Source organism: Camelus bactrianus, chromosome 2, assembly GCF_048773025.1.
Source record: "Camelus bactrianus isolate YW-2024 breed Bactrian camel chromosome 2, ASM4877302v1, whole genome shotgun sequence".
In the NCBI taxonomy this organism is placed as follows: Eukaryota; Metazoa; Chordata; class Mammalia; order Artiodactyla; family Camelidae; genus Camelus; species Camelus bactrianus.
Genome location: NC_133540.1, coordinates 61,456,564 through 61,470,066, shown reverse-complemented (window position 1 = coordinate 61,470,066; position 13,503 = coordinate 61,456,564). Strand labels below are relative to the sequence as shown.

Below are 13,503 nucleotides of genomic sequence, written 5' to 3'. Positions count from 1 at the left end.
GGCAGGAGTTTGCAGCAAGAAGGACACTATTCTCTAGGAGCTTTCACTACTCTTTGGGAGGACCTTGAACTTGCCATAATTTATGACATGAGAAATTATGTGCTAAGAGTTACTCTAGCTGACATAGTAACAATTATATTTTAAATTACACACACACACACACAGTTTTAGTTTGCCAGGGCTGCCATAACAGTGCCATAGGCTGAGTGGTTTAAACACCAGAATTTAATTCCCTCACTGTTCTGGAGGCTAGAAGTCTGAGAACAATGTGTCAATGGGGTTGGTTTCTTCAGAGGCCTCTCTCCTTGGCTTGTTAATGGCTGTCTTCTCCCCATGTCTTCACATGGTCTTCCTTTGCTATGTCTGTATCCAAGTTTCCTCTTTTTATAAGGACATCAGTCATGGTGGGTTAGGGCCCACCATAATGAACTCATTTTAACATAATTATCTCGTTAAAGGCCCTATCTCCAAATACAGTCACACTATAAGGTTCTAGGTGTTAGGACTTTAATATTTGAAATTTGGTGTGTGGGGAGTGCATAATTCAATCCGTACTACACACATTAATATATATTATATTATATATTTATAATAATTATATAAATTATATGTCTCACACACGTATTAATGTTTATGTATATGTGTACACATTATAATTATATAAATTATATGTCTCTATACCCAGTAAAATTGTGTCTCTTTTCGCCATTAAATTTAGTCTTAGTATAAGTAGTACTTGACTTATGGCAGTTTGATTTAAAGTTACTCTCACAATTTTAGACAAATTCCAGTTTGCATTGACTTGAACTGTGATCCCCTTGGTTGTATGTTATGTCTTTTCATTGTAAAGAAGACCTTTAGAGTAATAACCTAGACTCTGTGTTTATGATGCCTAAATGACCTTAGCCTTGGCCCTTACTGCTCCAAGTCAAAGGGAACATTGATAAGCTGGCTAGTGTTGGTGGTGACTTGATTGACTCAATCTGAGCTGGTTTTAGAATACGACATCAGGTCTTACCTTTCAAAAAATTTTAGAGATCATTGGTCAGCAGTTTAAATTTCCAGAACAGATGGTCCTAATTTGAATATAGTTTGAGGGTTCTTGGAGCAATGAAAAATGCCCATATCTGGACAGAAATATTGATGGGAATAGGAGAAGGTTTTAGTCTAAACTGGCGGTTTCATATTTTAAAGACTCTGCCAGTCTCATCCCCACACAGGAAAGTTTATGATATTTTGCTTCTTGTTTGATGTTATCACTATAGTTTTTTGTTTGTTTGCTTTTTGTTTTCCTTCTGAGTATTTCTGGTTAATTTTTTAGGATTATAAATAAAATATGTATATTTCAAAGCATTTATGAAATTTGTAAAAGAACAAAGAGGAAAACAGGATTATTTAAAATTTTTTATTTCCTGGGCCTTATGGGACAGTGGCTTCTCTTAGGGAATGACACAGTAAATACATTTCTTTTTCCAAACTACCCATGTCCTCCTGTTAACTCACCTTTTTTAAGAACCACTACTGTAATGAGAGGCATTAATAATGGGATTATGTTTAGCATGTGAACTGTGCGGAGGCAAGAGTAATTGGCAGTTACTTAATCAGGATATGATTTTTTTTGCTATGTTACTGCATTCAATTTTATAAGATTTATTTATAATTTTAGCAACTTTATTAACAGTGAGATTGGTTTGAGAGCTTTCTATTTTTATCCTATATTCTTCAGGTTTTCAGTTTAGGAATATGCTAACCTCTTAAAATGACTTAGGAAAATTTCTTTATTTTATGGTACTCTGCAATAATTCAGATACCTTGGCAATTACACATCCCTTGAAGGTTTGAAGAAATTTTCACAAAAATAGCTAGGCCCAGCAACTTTCTGGAGGTCATTCCAGAACAACTTAAAAAATTGCTGCAGTGGTAATTTGACTCTTCTTAGGTCAATTTTGGTGATTTATTGTATAATAAACACATATTTTACCCAAATTTTCAAGTTTTTAATGTGTCATTATCTCCATTTCTAGCATTAGATCCCTTTTCTTGTTCTGAGATGGGTTTTTTAATTGGGATTGGCTTTATACACTTCATAAATGTTTGCTCATGTATGCATATATGTGTGCATGTATGTGTATGCATTTTATTTTTGTGCTTTTGTAGTTTTAAGTGGATTTCCATGAACATATATGAAATTTATAATCTAAGGCCTCTATGATGTAATGAATGATTTGCTCAAAATAACTAAACTTTTGGTCACCATCTCTGGGCCAATGGTGTTTCAGAGTGTAGTTGTTGATACCGATCTGCTCAACTAGTTGCTATTTTCATTTCAGCTGCAGCACTTGGCCGGAACAATAGGGTTGCATGCCAGAGTGTAGAGAAGGGGGAAAAGCGCACTGGAAGAAGTCAGTGGAACCTGGGGATATGTATAAACTGGTACTTTATTTTTATGCTGCTTCTCCCCAAAATGTTTTGGGAAAATATTAAAACATAAAATCAAGAAATGATGGATTTTCTAAGGAAAAAGTTAAAGGTGTCCAAAGTTAGTTGAAATTTGGCTAATGCACTTTGCATCTGTTTTGGGCCCAGTCTTACTGATCCAGACCATTTTCATCATGAAGACTCCCCCCAAAACCCCAACCCATAAAAGCGACAATAGTAATGATAATGATAACAGCTGTGCTGTAAGCACAATTATTGTCACTTTCCTGATAAGGAAACTGAGGCTCAGGAGAAGAATCTTCCCAAGGTCATACAGCTTAGAAGTAGCAGAAGGGAAACTCCAACCAGGGTTACCAGAGTCCAGAGACCATATGCTTGGAAAACTGACATTCATTATTCCATGAAATGGATATAAATACAAAAGGAAAATGTTAAGTGCTGTACTTGAGTCTTTTGCTTATTTTCACTTAATACTGGTCATACTCAATAATTATCATAAATAACCACATTGTTAAAATCTTATACTGACCTGGTATTGTACCTCTGTGATCGTGGCCCTGCACAGTACATCACATCCTGCTTGTCAGCCAGGTCTGCACAGAAATTAACAAGCGTGATTTAAAAGTCAGAGGCAGAGCAGGCAAGAGAGTGGGTGGTAAGTTTTAAGAATGGTTTTCAGGTGCTTACCACATGAGCTAAGTGCGAAAAAGACAAATGCTAAGGTCGATGTGTTGTGTGGTCTATGAAAGCTGAGGTCAGTAATGTAACACTGTAGTAGTAAATTTCGAAAAGGGACATATGATATTTACACAATTCCTGAAAGGTGAAATTAAATAGGCTTGGATAAGAGCCACTATCTGTGCCAAGCATGATTATATGAAATTGAAGTCATTGCTTTACAGTATTGCTATAAAATTGCTGTGCTAAAAAACAAACTGTAGGCCCACAGTATTTGGAGACATTTATAGTGTTGTAAGCTTAGATGTGGTGCAAGAGTTGCGTTTGGCCTTCTGGCCAGTTTGGGAAGGTATACAAGATATTACAAATAGAATAAAGATCATGTTTACATAGTCCAATAGTAAGCTTAATTTGGCAAAAGAAATGGCAAGAAATAGATTGCATACATAAATGGCAAAAAAGCTTTATGGCCCAAGGTGGTCCTTTGAGTGATACTAATTTTATTTTCAGTCCTGTTGTATAATACTTGTTTTTAAGAGCTACGTCAGATATTCCTTAAAGCACCTTCTGAATTCTGTCGTGTGCTAATTTACATTATAATCAAAGGGCAAAAAATAACATTGAGAAGATGTTATACAAAATAAATGCATAGATGGTTTCACAACCCAGTGTGACAAGGTCTCATGAATGGCATTTACAATGCATAATGTGAAAAAATATATTTTCTCCTGTGGCTTGTTTCTCATGTGCATTAAAGATCAGTGAAATAAATGTCACTAATTTAAATTTTTTTTATTAAATTTTTAATAAAAATTTTTTAAATTATTTTTAAAATTATTTTTAAAAATGAAGTATCATGAAAATGTGTTTATTAACATTTATGTCAGCACTGTAGCTATTACAGAAGATCTGAAAGTTTATTCAAGTAAGCCCAAATATAGCTAATTAATCAATAAATTCAAAACACATTCTTGAGTGATTATTGTGTGCTGGATACATCATTTATTTTCCAGAAATCAGAGGTTTGATAAAATAATTATAAGGCAATTTAAACTCTACAGGATTTATTGGTGTACTTCTTTAAATCTCACAGGTGTTGTGTAACTCAAGAGATGCTCAAAGACTCAAAAGTAAAACCTTTTCAGACTCTGAACACACCTCGCCTCCAGATCCTTGTTATAAAATCAGAAGGCCCAATTGCCTTGTTTCTCTCCTTTATTAGCACCTTAAAGAAATTATAATCACTCAAATAAGTGGTTATTGAGTGAATACTTTTATGTGAATGCCAAATAATTAGAAACTAAATAAAATATTAAGAACTGGGTTAAAAAATCAAGAAAGTCTTTGACAGTAGATCACTTCTTTACAAAACAAAAAATGACCTACTTTAGTGGGTCATTGTAGGGATTAAGATAGATAATCTATACAAATGTGTTCCATAAATTGTCTCAACATGGTAGATACTTAATAAATATTAATTGAATTTGAATTTGTCTTTATAATAAGGCAGATTTTAAATATAATTCTCTTCCAACCTGCTCCCCATTCCAAACTATTTATTTTTGTGTGTCTTTATAAATATGACAGTGAAGGGAAATTAAAGACAATAACAGGCAGTAAAGAATGGGTTAGATTTCCTGTTTTGTGCTTACACATAGTTTACAGTGGCCTTCTAGGATAAAATATAGTGATAAAAGTTGCTTTAAGTGGTATAAATATTTAAAAACAATGAATCTGAGTTTAGTATCTGCTCCACTACTAACTAGCTATGTGAAATGGATAAGTTTTGTGTCTTTCCTCAGACTAGTTTCCTCTTCTATAAAATGCAATCAATAAAACACTATGGGGCTAGTGATATAATGCTGTTGACTTGAAACAAATACTGCCAGATACTTCTCCAGCAAAGATGGGTTTATTCTGGATTAGCAGAGAGTTGCAATTTGGGGTCTATAACCATGGCAAACCACGAGCAAGTCACTGCACAGCCAAGGAAAGAGAATGCTTTTATAGAGGGAAAGGAAGTTGGGAGGGCTAGAGTAAACAAATAGTCCTTGGGTTTTCATTGGCTGAGTTTTTGCCAGGAACAATAAGTCTTTCTTCTTCCTGTTGTAGAACGCAGGGTGTGAGAACTCTCCCTTCTGGTCTTCTGGTTCTATTTAATTGAAGTTTCTGTTTATTAATTTTTTACTGTGCATATAAATTAAATGAAATACTGTATTCAAAATAACTAGTGTAGTGCTTGACACATAAAAAGTATTCACGGAATGTTCAATGTGTCCAAATGGAAATGATTCTATTTGTGTTAACCTTGTCCTCCTCTTGTGTTCTCTAGCACTCTTCAGTAGAAATCTGGAAGTCATGAATAATTTTTCCCTTTATCTCAACCTAACTCATCCAACAGCTGAAGAAGTATTACTGATTTTTCCCTTTAAACATCTGTCCAATGCCTCCATCCCTCTTCTCTGGCCCCATTGTACTGTCTTACTTCAGGCTCTTTCAATTGACTGCTTAGACACAGTGAGATAATTTCTAAAATAATGTCTCTGCCTTCCTTTAGTCTTCCAGTTTATTCTTCACATTGTTGCTAGAAAGACCTTTCCAGATTCAAATATGATCATGTGTGAAAGCCTTCACAAGCTCCACATTTGTATAAGGTAAAAATCAACTCCTTATTCCTAGACCTTACCCTTCTCTCCACCCCTACTGTGCTCCACAGCTGTTAGTGCTTTAGACAAAGCTTACTTCTTCTTTCCTAATGTCATGGTGTTCCTTCTCCATGTGTCTACTTATGCTATTATCTCTATCTGGAATGCCCTCTGTCCCCCAACTCCCACTTCATTTGAAATTTTGTTTGGCTAGCAAATACCCATTCATCTTTCAAGACTCAGACAGTATTTATAGTACTAGGATAAACATATAAAATATGGAATAGAATTGAGAATTCAGAAATAAATCCTTACATTTATGGTAAATGATTTTCAACAAAGTGAGAAGACAATTCAAAGGGGAAAGAATAGCGTTTTCAACAAATGGTGCTGGGGACAACTGGATATCCACATGCAGAAAGTGAAAATAGACTGCTACCTTACACCGCATGCAAAAATTAACTCAGTGGATCATAGACAAAATAAAATAACTAAAACGATATAACTCTTAGAAGAAAACACAAGAGTAGATCTTTATGACTTTGGCTTGGGCAATTTTTTTTTAGATATGACATCAAAGCATAAGTGACAAGGAAAAAATACATAAATTGAACATTAACAAAATTCAGAACTTTTGTGCTTTTACAAAACATCATCAAGAAAATGAAGACAACCCACAGAATGGGAGAAAACATTTGCAACTCATATCTCTGAAATGGGACTTCAATCCTAAATGTATTTTTTAAAATACTCTTAAAACTCAATAATAAAAGGACAACCCAATTGAACAATGGGCAAAGGATTTGAATAGAAATTTCTCTGAAGAAGATATACAAATGCCAATAAACACATGAAAAGATGCTTGTTATAATCAGTCATTAGGAAAATGCAAACCAAATCCAAAAATGAGATACCACTTCACACCTAGCAGAATTACTAAAATAGAAAGATAGACAACAACAAGTGTTTTAAGGATGTGGAAAATTGACCCCTCTTACATTGCTGGTCATGCAGCCACTTTGGCAGTTCTTCAAAATGTTAAACAAATAGAATTATCATATAACCCAGAAATACCATTTGTCGGGAGTTTAGCTAAGTTAATCTGTGGTATTGCTGCCTTAGCGTCCACTTTGTTTGGCCAGGTGGTCTGGAGGGACCTTAAACTGACACTGGCCCCTCATGCAAGTACATGCCCTTGATAACAACCCACAGAGTCAGAGGCAAGTTCCTGCTTTGGCTCCTCCAATAGTCCTTGTGTCTCCCCTGCCTCCTAGCACCTTCCCTTTGTGTATCCTGAGATAAGACCCCTGTGGGACTTGCCAAAACCCCACTCTCTTAGTTTGGATTGGCCAATCTGGCCTTAGCCTAAGCACCCTGAAACATTCTACCCACAGATCCCTATAAAAGCATGTGCCCCAGATCCTATCTCTCTTTGTCTGTGCTCTGCCTTGAGCTTTCTGTGTGGCCCTTGGTGGTGCTCTGCATACTTTTTGAGGTCCTGTGATTAACAGATCTCTCTTTCATTTTCTCTTGCATTTGTTGAACTGTGACTTATCATTCGGCATCCAGTGTTCCATTTAAGAAATGTTAATTTGATAGGTTCATAACACCACCCCTAGATATATACTCAAGAGGAATGAAAACATATGTCCACATAAAAACTCTTACATAGCTGTTTATAGTAACATTATTCAGACTAGCCAAAAAGTATAAATAACCCAAATGTCCATCAACTAAGTAATGGATAGATAAAATGTGGTATATTCATAGAATGGAATATACTGTTTGGCAATAAAACACGTGACATGCTAGTACATGCTACAGAATGGATGAGACTTTAAAACATCACGCTAAGTGAGAGAAGACACATGTTGTATGATTCCCTTTACATGACATGTCCAGGATAAGCCAATCCTCAGAGACAGAAAGTAGGTTAGTAGTTTCCAGGAGGATAGTGAGTGGGAAAAGGGGAAATGACTATTAATAGGTATGGAGTTTCTTTGGGCATGATGAAAATATTCTAAAATTAGATGGTGGTGATAGTTGCACCACTCCATGAATATACTAACCTGGTGTTTGTAAGAAACAATTCCTCAGGCTTCTTATTTTCTTTCCTTATTTGCTTGTTTATTTATTTTAAGTTGCATTCAAGATGATAGAATGATGCCAGAAGCTGAGTACACAACTCATTGTTCAGCCGCTCAGAAAACATGCTCTAGTTCTTAGCTGCTGCAGGATGCCAGAGATAATCCTAAAAATGTGGACTCTTGTCTATTACTTTAAACAACTCACTGTCTAGTTTGGGACTTTCATGTTCCTGGAGTGATTAGGAACAAAGATGTCTGAGGAAAGGGAGAGGAACAGGCTTCTTAGAAGACTTTATTGAGAAGGATTTTGAGATCACATTAGAGCTGAGTGAGGACAAGTACCTTTGTCAGTTACTGATGTTTGCAGTGGCTGTGGTGAAGAGAGGGCAGAGGTCCTTGAGCCATTTCTTGATTTTCCATTTTAAGAGGTAGTCCTTAGTCTTCCATATAAAATTGCCGCCTTTGGAATCTTATTCTGATTACAGATTCTTATTTAGTAATTCACAGAAGACTTGGAGTGGAGGGACTGGGAAAGGGATTTGCATTTATTTTAAGCATTTTTTATGTGCCGGGCATTGTTAAGACACTCCAGGCTAATCCTTACAATAACCCCTTGGAGTAGATGTTATTGTACAAAAGTTTAGCGTTCTTGTAACTTGGCCTCAGTTTAATTAGTACATTTGTATTTGTATCCTTGGTTTCCTTGCAGAATCCCAGGTACTTTCTACTTAATAAGGTCAGAATGGCAGCAAGAAACAGATGACATACACAAACGGGGTAACTGTAGAGAATAAATAAGACAACAATTTATAAAAGTACAGGCATTAATAAGAGAAACCAACAAAGATGGGATGTTCCTCTGGGGTTAGAGTGAGTGTGGGGCTATTTCCCAGTGGGGTTAAGGAAAAATTGGTCTTTAGAACTAAGAGAAAGTAGAGGTCACCTGACAGGAACTGTGTGGCCTCCAGCAGAAGGATGAAGAAAATGCCAACCCACAGGGAATAGAGGAGAAAATCATTGCCCATCCTCACTCTCTTTCTGCCATCTTCTCTCTTGCCAGTGACTCCCATTGGCTGAGGGAGTCCATTTAGGAAGTTTCTCAAAGGAATCCATTGAGAAAACCCATAAAGGTCAGCCTTTTGGCAAACAGAAGGATAGAATGGAAGGGTCAGAAGATCTAGAGGGCAAGCAGACTGCATGGCACAATCCCCCTTTATTCGCAGGATTAATAGTGTCAGGTGGTGGCACTAAGTGTTTTCTTTGGCCTCTCATACTGGTAAAATAACTGACTCACAAAGTCTAATGTGGTTTATTTTTTTAAAGATGCAGATAACAGAAAACTGAACAGTGGCATAAGCATAGAAGACATTTAAATATCTTATATATGAAGAAGTCTGAATGTCAGCAGTCCAGGGCTGATTCAGCAGCTCAGTGATGTCATAAAGGACGTCATCCCCATTTCCATCTTTTCTCTCTGCAGTTCCCACTGCGTTGATTCTTTCTATTTATGACTTATTATTGTTGGCTTATAGTGTGTTCACCATAGCCCAGGTCACAGAAATATATGTATAGAAAGTCAGGAGCAAAAAAGGCAAAAGGTTTCTCTTTATAAAGCTTTGTCTTCTTATGCATGAAGCAAAATCCTGTCCAGGACCCTCAGGAAGACTTATCCTTACATCTTTTTGGTCAAAATTAGGTCGTGTACACACCCCTACTGCAGTGGTATTTGAGAAAACAAGTATATGACAAAGGGGAATTGGAGCCTTTATTATCAGCCTTGGGCCTCAGCAACTCAAGGATAATGGGAAAAAAAAAAAAAACTGCTCATGATTCCCTCACACATTTCATAAACACAAAATCTGAGGTTCCGAGATGCGAAACAGCAACTTATCCAGAGTCACATGGCTAGTAAGTGAAAGAACTAGTTTTGATATTCTGTCTGACTCAAAAGCCTGTGTCTGAACCACAGGATTATATTTGCATTCCAAGGAGATGAATTCTCTCCGTGAGAATGTAAAGAAAATAGAGCAGAAGACTGAGGGCTATGTTGTATCCCATACATACTCAGTAGTCCTCTTCACTCTAGCCTGCTCCATTGGCTAATTCCTTATCACCAGAATTCCTTTTAAAAGTGTTGTCATTCATTCCAAAAAAAAAATCCAAGAGTGGGAAGTTTCCATTTTCCAACACAAGAAGCTTAGACATTGAGTAATGCTGAGACTGGTAACACAAAATAGAAGTCACCGTGCCCTGGGAGAAAGGGACTTCCTAAAACTTCCCCGAAGCTAGGTCCTATAGAGCCCCTTATTAGTTCAAATGCATTGCCTCTAGGCATTCTACTTATATCTATCAATTTTACCTATCTTCAGAAACCAACTTGTCTCTAAAATCAGTGAGGATTCTAGTATCTAAAATCGTTTAGCTATTTTCTCTAACTTTAGAAAGTATAGTACTTGTTTCTCTTGAGAAAAAAATATCATTTCATCTGCTTCTAAACGTACCCACATGTTTTTCTGGAAACTATGTTTTGTATGTCCTAATTGGAAGAACTCATAAAGAAGAAAAGAAGAAACGAAGCTATAAGAGTGACTGATTACAGTCAACTTCTCATAATTTGTAATGTCTTAATTTTTAATCCCTCTGTAGAAGAAAACAGTACTTTCTGTTTCAAATTTGGATAATTGAATAGTGACTTAATGTGCAAATTGACAGTGCTTGTCAGAAAATTTCCCATTATTAAAGTAATATAATCTCTCTTTTGCAAACTCTGCTAATCATGCTAGCTTTTTCTAATTTCCCTAGAAATAGGTGAGAAAGCTTTTGCTACCCATCTCCCTATTGTTTGTTTTAAGTAAGGTAAGTCTTCATTATGGCAGTAGTTCTAAGAGGATTTTTTTTAAACTTTGTATGGTGCCCTAAAATCACTTGCATCATGATTAATGTTTGTGTATCGTGGTCATTCCTGCTATTTTAGTTACATCACTACTTAATAACTAGTATTCTAAGCCTTGTTCTTGAATTAATTGTTCAAAGCCAAAATGTTCATTTTCTTCAATTTTATAGAGTAATAGATTCCAGAAGTCCTTGGTTCTAACCCTGGTGTTCGTATCAATATGCTCTGTAAACTAAGGCAAATCAGCTGACTTTTCTGGATTGGACCTTCCTTAACAGGGAACTCGAGAAAGATGGACTAGATATTTCGAAGGTTATTTCAAGCTTTAAAATTACAATTCTGATGTTATAGAAAGAGAGTGATTATCCAAATTCAGGCTCAGAAATTATCAGAGTTTGGCTTGTTTTTAAATTTCAGTGTCTGAGATTAATAAGCATGTATGTAAAGTAGGTATGTGAAGGAATCCTGAGTCCTGCAAGGATGTCACTTGGCAATCCACTGAGTTTAAATTGATACCAATCCCTATTAAATAGGAGGGGAAAGGAAGATATCTTTCACCATATTGAAAAATTATGGAGGATTAAAGGCCTATAAACTATTTCTTGAGTTTTTCTCCCCCTCCTCCATTTGGTCTCCTCCTTCCTGCCCATCTCTCATTAGCATCGGCACCATACTGATGTAGGAGAACTGTCAGCTGCTGGGAGTTAGTGACAGGGCTGGAGTTTTGCAAATGACTTCACCTTGTTTTGAATTTCTGTTTTCCATCTACTTTTGGCAAACATTGCTGCGTTTTTAATAAGTCAGTCTACTTGTAATATAATTGATGAGCATTCCATTCTTTTTCCTGTGCTATACTGATTGTTTTATACTGAGGAACAAGGAAGCCTGGCTTCCTCCCCGTAAGGTCTCAGTGGCTCCTGCTGCCGTTAAAAACTCTGTAATTTACTTTCTCCTTTATCGCACTTAGGCAGCATAAACCTTTTCCTGTGGCCCCGTTCTCTGGTTTGCAAAATCACTCTCTCCCTTTCTCTTTTCTCCCCGCTATATTTGGTCTTTGCTATAGAATCAAAGATGTATGTGGGCCATGGAGCCCTTACCAGCTCTCTTCTAAAGGACAGATTGTACAGGGTCCAGCAGGGGCCAAGGTAGTCAGCTCTTCCATTTGAGAGTCTTCCCGGCCCCTCTACTCCTTACCCCAGGTAGGAGAGAGAACCAGTTTCAGTCATTATCTCAGGGATTCTCACCATTTGTTTTGTGACCTTTAACTCCCACATTACTTTCTCTTCCTTTGCTTTAAAGATTTTTAAGTTGGTTAGTGTAACTGGTTGTCTGTGGGTGCTTGGAGTATTGTCTGATAAACGAATCTGGGTTTTGCAGGGAAGAATGCTGTGATCTCTTTAGATTAGCTGTGAGAAGGAAGGGTTATGGAACCTTAAATCAAGAACTTTTATTAGTCTTTACTTTATGCTCAGATAGAATTGGTCCCATCTTCCTTTGTATAATAACTGTTAACTTTAAAAATTCTTTCATGCCACATGTCATTGCTAAAGGATTCTGAGACCTAATGCCATTGTTGGGCTGAGGAGGGGCCCCACAGCACCAAGCAAGTCTCTGGCACCAGCTGGGTATCCTACAATTTAACTCAATTCTGACACTGTCTACTTGGAAATAGTGTCAGATCTGATAGATTAAGGGCTCAGTCCTACAAGACTGCTCCCTCTCTTCAGACACTAATCTTGGGCTTCTGACCAGCTGGTATAGATCTGAGGTTCCATACTACTTCCTTTTTGGATTTGATTAATTTGCTAGAACAGCTCGCAAAACTTAGAGAAATATTCTACTTACTAGATCCTCAGTTTATTACGAAAGGATATAACTCAGGAACAGCCAGATGGAAGAAGTGCATAGGGTGAGACATGGGAAAAGGGCATTGAACTTTTATGGCCTCTCCAAGCATGCCATTCTCCTCAAATCTCCACATGTTCACCAACCTGGAATCTCAGAAACCTGTCCTTTTAGATTTTTATGGAGGCTTCACTACATAGTCATGATTGATTAAGTCATCGGTCATTGGTGAGTGATTCTTCCTCTAGTGTCTGTCTCCTTCCTGCAGGTCAGGGGATGGGACTGAATGTTCCAACTCTCTAATCACTTGGTTGATTCCAGTGGCAACCATCCCTCATCTTTAGGTGGGGTCCACAATTCGCCTCATTAACATAACAAAGATTACTCTTATCTCTCTTGTTACTTAGGAAATTCCAAGAGTTTTGTGAGCTCTGCACCAGAAACAGGACAAAGACCAAATGTATATTTCTTATTATAAATCACAATATGGCAATTATACTTACTTTTAGAAAGTCTTCTTGCATTCCCTCCCCGTGGCCCCCACACTAACTAAATTTGAAGTTTTAAGGACAATGATCATGTATTTTTCATATTTGTATTCTCCTTGGGGCCTGCCTAATTTGTCCTGGTGGATAGTAAGTGCTAATAAAGTTACACACATGTGGAAAATGAGATTGATTTTTTTTTCTCTTTATCTAGTCTTCTTTCCCCTCATCTCCCACATCTGGTTAACAGGTGCTATTTCACTTTTTAATATCTCTCAAATCTGTCCATGCCTCTTCTTACAGCCTAAAAGCCTTCTGTTCTCTTCTCTGCCTGATAAAACCACTTATCCTTCGAGTAATCTCTACTGAGAATAGTTTTCTTGCACCTTTTTGCCCTTATTCCAAGCCATGTTAAATTCCTCTCCTGTGTG

General features: G+C 36.9%; 1 protein-coding gene across 2 annotated transcripts in view; it reads left to right on the top strand.

The window, feature by feature from the left end:
• The window catches only part of LOC123616494 (uncharacterized), a 436,127-nt gene that overhangs the window by 22,071 nt on the left and 400,553 nt on the right, over positions 1-13,503 (top strand). The gene's annotated exons all lie outside the window — the stretch shown is intronic.